Source organism: Carlito syrichta, unplaced genomic scaffold (genome assembly GCF_000164805.1).
Source record: "Carlito syrichta isolate Samal-C Ts95f unplaced genomic scaffold, Tarsius_syrichta-2.0.1 Scaffold136857, whole genome shotgun sequence".
NCBI lineage: Eukaryota > Metazoa > Chordata > Mammalia > Primates > Tarsiidae > Carlito > Carlito syrichta.
The window spans coordinates 409,635-415,529 of NW_007080953.1; positions in this window are offsets into that span (position 1 = coordinate 409,635).

A 5,895-nucleotide genomic window follows, 5' to 3' on the forward strand; every position below is an offset into this window, starting at 1 on the left:
AAAAAAAAATGGAGTTTGAACTGGGCGTGGTGACTCATGCCTGAAATCTCAGCACTTTGGAAGGCAGAGGCAAGAGGATTGCTGAATTCAGGGGTTCAAGACCAGCCCGGGCAATTTGACGAGACCTTGTCTCTACAATAAATCAAAAAATTAGCTGAACGGGTGGCGTGTGCCTGTGGTTCCAGCTTCTTAGAAGGCTGAGGCAGAAGGATCGCCTGAGCCCAGCAGGTTGAGACTACAGTAGCCCTGAGCATGCCACTTTACTCCAGCCTGGGTGAAAGTGAGACTTCAACTCAAAAAAAAAAAGAAAATGGAATTTGAATCAAATATTTATAAAATCACAGAAGAACCTCTTAGAATTTCACAGATCCCAGTTTGAAAATTACTGCAATTGAATACTTTTCCTACTATACTATCCCACTTCTAATGTGACATTATGTCATATCCTGCATTAGCCTCATTTTCCTCACCTGCAAAACAAGGAGGTTATAGCTCACCTGTTTGGGTCTCAGACTTTTTGAGAATGTGTTGGAAGCTGCAGGGCTTTGTCTAAAAATTGCACAGAGGGGTGTGCATACACAAATTTGTATACTTTAGGAGGTATGCTGACCCCACTACCATGCCTACCCAAAGCCTCAAGAACCACTGGACTAGACAACCCTAAGATCCCTTCTAACTTCAAAGCTATATGGTTATCTAAAGCGTTTTTACTCTCTGGGAACTAAGGAAAAAGCAAAGGGAACCACGGTTGAGTGCTAAGCACTGTGCAAGGTACTTTACACACCTTCTTTCATTTTCATTCATTATCCCATTTGGCTCTGTTGACCAGGCCACAGAGAAAATCCATGGGTTCTTTGGGGTTATTAATGATGGTCTCTTACTGTAATACTGATAATATCAGGTCTACAACAGATCCAGGCTCAGATCAGGCTAGAATTTGCCTAAAGGAGTCGTACTTGCCAACAGGATGAGGCCTTTTCAATCCACCTGTAGACAGAAGAGTTTGGTGAGAAAGGAAATGACAACTGAGGCGTTGGCCAGACACAGTGGCTCAAGCATGTAATCCCAGCACTTTGAGAGGCTGAAGCGAGAGGATTCCCTGAGCCCAGGGGTTCAAGACCACCCGGGGCAACTTGGTGAGACCTCATCTCTACAATAAAAAAAAGAAAAATTAGCCGGGCGTGGTGGCATGTGTCTAGTTCCAGCTACTTGGAAGGCTGAGGCGGAAGGATCACCTAAGCCCAGCAGGTTGCGGCTGCGATGGCTGTGAGAGTGCCACTGCACTGCAATCTGGGTGACAGAGTGAAACTCTGACAAAAGAAAAGAAAAGAAAAGAAAAAAAAGAAAACCGAGGAGTCGTACTTGCTAACAGGATGAGACCTTTTCAATCTACTTTTAGACAGAAGAGTTTGGTGAGAAAGGAAATGGAAACCATTACTAAAACTGAGGTTTTAGAAAACAGAAACTTAGTAACCATAATGTAAGCTGCAAATCTTTTCTAAAAGATTCTGGGAAAAAATAACTGAAAATTGAGTCCTTTGAAAATTACTAGCAGGGCAGGTTGGCTCACGCCTGTGACCTCAGCACTTTGGGAGGCAGCGGCAAGAGGATTGCCTGAGCCAGGGGTTTGAGACCAACCTGGGCAACATGGCGAGACCTCGTCTCTACAGTAAATCAAAAAATTAGCCAGGTGTTGTGGCACGTGCCTGTAGTTCCAGCTACTTGGAAGGCTGAGGTGGAAGGATGGCCTGAACCCAGCAGGTTGAGGCTGTGGTGGATGTGAGTGTGCTCCTGCATTCCAGCCTGGGACAACTCAAAAAAAGAAAGAAAATTACTAGATGCTACAACACTGTAAGGAACCATTGCTATTAGTAATTTTTGTTTTCAGCATCTGTCCCCTAAAAGTGCCTCCCCAGCATCCATTGATTGCCTCCCTCCTTCCTAGGAGTCATGACTTGGTTAGATACCTCCTCCTCAGAGCTATAACCTCAGGAGAAGAGTAATTCACCCCAAGCTGCTAATTGGCTTGTGGATAATTCCATCTTCCTTGCCCATGATTCCATCAGGTATGGTCATGTGACCCAATATGGGCTCTTGAGAACTGAGGAAAAGTTTTCTGTGTACTTGGGAGCAGTTCCTCCTCTCTTTTCAGAAAACATTTCCATAAATAGTCCTTTCTGTTTTCCTCTGGACACTACCACTAACAGGTGTGGAGGTGGAATACCTGTAGGTATTTCTATGTAATTTCTATGTATTTCTTTTTTTTTTTTTTCTGAGTAAGAGTCTTACTCTGTTGCCCAGGCCACTGCACCTGGACTCAGGTGATCCTTCCAAGTAGCTGGAACTACAAGTGTGTGATGACGCGGCTTATTTTTTGATTTACAGTAGAGACGAGGTCTCCCCAAGTTGCCCAGGCTGGTCTTGAATCACTGGGCTCAGGCAATCCTCTCACTTCTACCTCCCAAAGTGCTGGGATTATAGGCATGAGCCACTGTGCCTGGCACTTCAGTGACTATGGGGCAGGGGGGAGTCTTTCAATATGTTTGCCCATTTCATGATGGGTGATTTACAAGTGCAGCTGCCCACACTGCACTCAGTGTTCAGTTTTTGACCAAAAACAGCATGACCTTTGTGCCCGACTTGTTAGAGTCCAAGTAACGCTCGGCTGCTAACCCTCAACACCCATAAATCGAAAGGCAGGAAATAGAACTCAAAAGAGGTTTATTTCTGAATTTGAATCCAGCGAGCGGAACCAGGTTTCTAGTTTTTTTAGAATGATTCTGCTCACCCTTCAAGTTTTACAGTCCACTTGTATACATTTAGGGTTTTAACCTATACATTGACTATGTGACTAGCAGAACATTGTATAGAACTTAAGTTACATTTTGTCAATAATGACATTTATGATTCATATTTCCTTGCACTGGTTACCAGAGGAATCTCCCAGTTTATCAGTAACACCAGGCAGGCGAAGGTGTTAACCAAGCTTGTCATAGAGTAAAGGCCTTCTATTAACTCTCAGGAATGTGGGTAACACTTGCCATGCCCTTCCCTAGGGGTTGTGGCAATATGGACAGACAATAGCAGGTCTCCATATTACACCCTCCAGTTTCCCTGATGAAAAAAGTTCTCAAATGGAAACATTTTTGCTGATGTGTTAGGGGGGAAACCAAAAGATGGCAGAAGCACTAAAAGGCATCAAAATTGACAAGTTCAAAAACTTTTTTTTTGTTTGATTCAAAGTCTCACTGTGCCAGGTTGGAATACAATGGCATGCTCACAGCTACCGCAGCCTCAGTCTGGGCTCAGGCGATCCTTCCGCCTCAGCCTGCCAAGTAGCTGGAACAACAGGCGTGCACCACCATGCCCAGCTAATTTTTTGATTTATTGTAGAGAGGAGGTCTTTCCAAGTTGCCCAGTCTGGTCTCAAACTCTGGGTTCAGGCAATCCTCTTGCCTTGACCTCCCAAAGTATTGAGATTACAGGCATGCGTTACTGTGCCCAGCTTCAAAAACTATTTTGAGCAGTGGGAAAAGTGTCTTAATAGATGCATTGCATCAGACAGAGAGTGATTTGAAGGTGACCAAAGTAAACATGTAAGAATAAATACACAACTTTTCATAAAGTCTGGGTTTTTTAGAGTCCCCCTCATATTTATTTTTATTTAATCCTACCATTTTTGAGCATTTTCTATGGACCAGACATCGTGCTAAGCACTATCTCCCTTAATCCTAATAAAAATTTGAAATGGTTAGATACTGTCCTTACTCCCATCTTGCAACTGAGGGAACTACAAAGATTTAAGAAGATCACACTAATAAGTGGTGATAATACGGAATGCCACTGTTGTCTGTCCATATTCCACAACCCTTAAAGAAAGGCCTGTAGGTCACTACATTCCCGAGAATTTGCAAAAGAAATTATATCCCCTTATCTGCTGTACATTCTCTGTTAAGTCACTCAAAAACCCTTTACCCTTTACCCCCTAGTCTGTCTCACTCAACTGAGAAATGAATCTCTATTCGCTCCCTTTTATCAGTGGTCATAGATTTGAAAATATAGCACCCGTGTGTTTTCTACAACTTTTTGCATGTTATAACTACCAATCAACAATATGTTGTAGTGAATAATGTTTTACTTTGTAATAGGCTGTTAGCTCCTTTGCTCCATGGCAAGCTTATTCAACTCTTCAGTTTGTTGTTACTAATAGCACTAGGAGCTACCTCTTAGTAACTGGCACCAGGAAATACACACCTTGAATGTTACTGTTTACAAAATGAGGTTGTAATTTGAGTTCTTTTTTTTTGGAGTTGGGGCCCTCACTCTGTTGCCCAGGCTGGAGTGCAGTGGTACAGTCATGGCCACTGCAGCCTCCACCTGCTGGCCTCAGGCGATCCTTCCAAGTAGCTGGAACCACAAGCATGCGCCACCATGGCTGGCTAATTTTTTGGTTTATTGTAGAGATGAGCTCTTGCCAAGTTGCCCAGGCTGGTCTCGAACCTGTGGGCTGAGGTAATCCTCTGACCTCAGCCTCCCAAAGTGCTGGGATTACAGACTTGAGCCACCGTGCCTGGTGTAACTTGAGTTCTATACAGTGCTGTCAGTCACCAGTCACGTAGTCGATGTATAGGTACCAGCAACCCTAAACTTATAAAAACAGACTGTGAAACCTAAGTGGTGAGCAGAGCTGTTTCAGAAATGCCAGGAACCAGGCTCTGCTCCCTGATTCGAATTCAGAAATAAGCTTCTTGCTGCCAGTTCCCTGCCTCTTGATTTATTGGCATCAAGAGATAGCCGAGCATTTACTCAGACCGTAACATTGGAGCTAGAATTTGATCTGACTCTAAAACCCAGCTATTAGCCACTAGATTACACCACCTCCAGCTAGGTCATTTATTAATACAAAACTAGTCAGGTGTGGAGCTCACGCCTGTTATCCCAGCACTTTGGGAGGTGGAGGTGAAAGGATAGCCTGAGCCTAGGGTTTCGAGACCAGCCTGGGCAACTTGGTGAGACCTCGTCTCTACAATAAATAAAAAAATTAGCCAGGTATAGCAGTGCATGCCTGTAGTTTCAGCTACTTGGAAGGCTGAGGCAGAAGGATCGCCTGAGCCCAGCAGGTTGAGGCTGTGGTGGCCGTGAGCATGCCACTGCACTCCAGCCTGGAAGACAGAATGAGACTCCTACTCACAAAAACAAACAAACGAAAATTACTATTTTGCAAGTGGGTAATTGAGACTCAGAAAAAAAATTAAGTATTATATCTATAATGCCTTACACAAAGTCAGTACAAAATAAATAACTGTTAGCTGAATTGCTCAAGATTGGACACAGGACCCAAACCCAGGCCAATTTATTCCCAGAGATGTTCCTTTGGCATGTGTTCTGGTATTTCACAACTTCTCCATTGCAGGAGACAATGAAGTGTAAAATTGTTAGAAAGATACAATATGTGGTTGAAGGGCTACTGTTCCTTATTGGTTTTTTTGCCTTAAAGTGACAAAATTTGTCAGTAACTCAGTTGCTCCAGGCAATTTTCTTACTCAGAGCATTGCACAACACTCTCTTGAGGCCACAGCCACACCTTTGAATGCCAGTAAAAACTGAAATGAAGAATTCATGAGCACACCTACCTGCAATATTACCTCCCACAAATTTCCAGGACGTAAGCGGGCTCTGTCTAGACAGGTCCCACCTGCATCAAGTGGAAGGCCCTTAGACGCTTCAGATGGTAAATGTTTGCTTCTATTCCGGGATTTCAGCAAGGTGATTACTTTGACCATGAAAGTAACCCTCTGGGGTTAGGCAAGACAGGCATTACAAGATCAAGTCCAATCCCCTTGACATGACATTCAAAGTCCCTGCCTACGTTTCATCTTTGAGGCCTAGCACGCC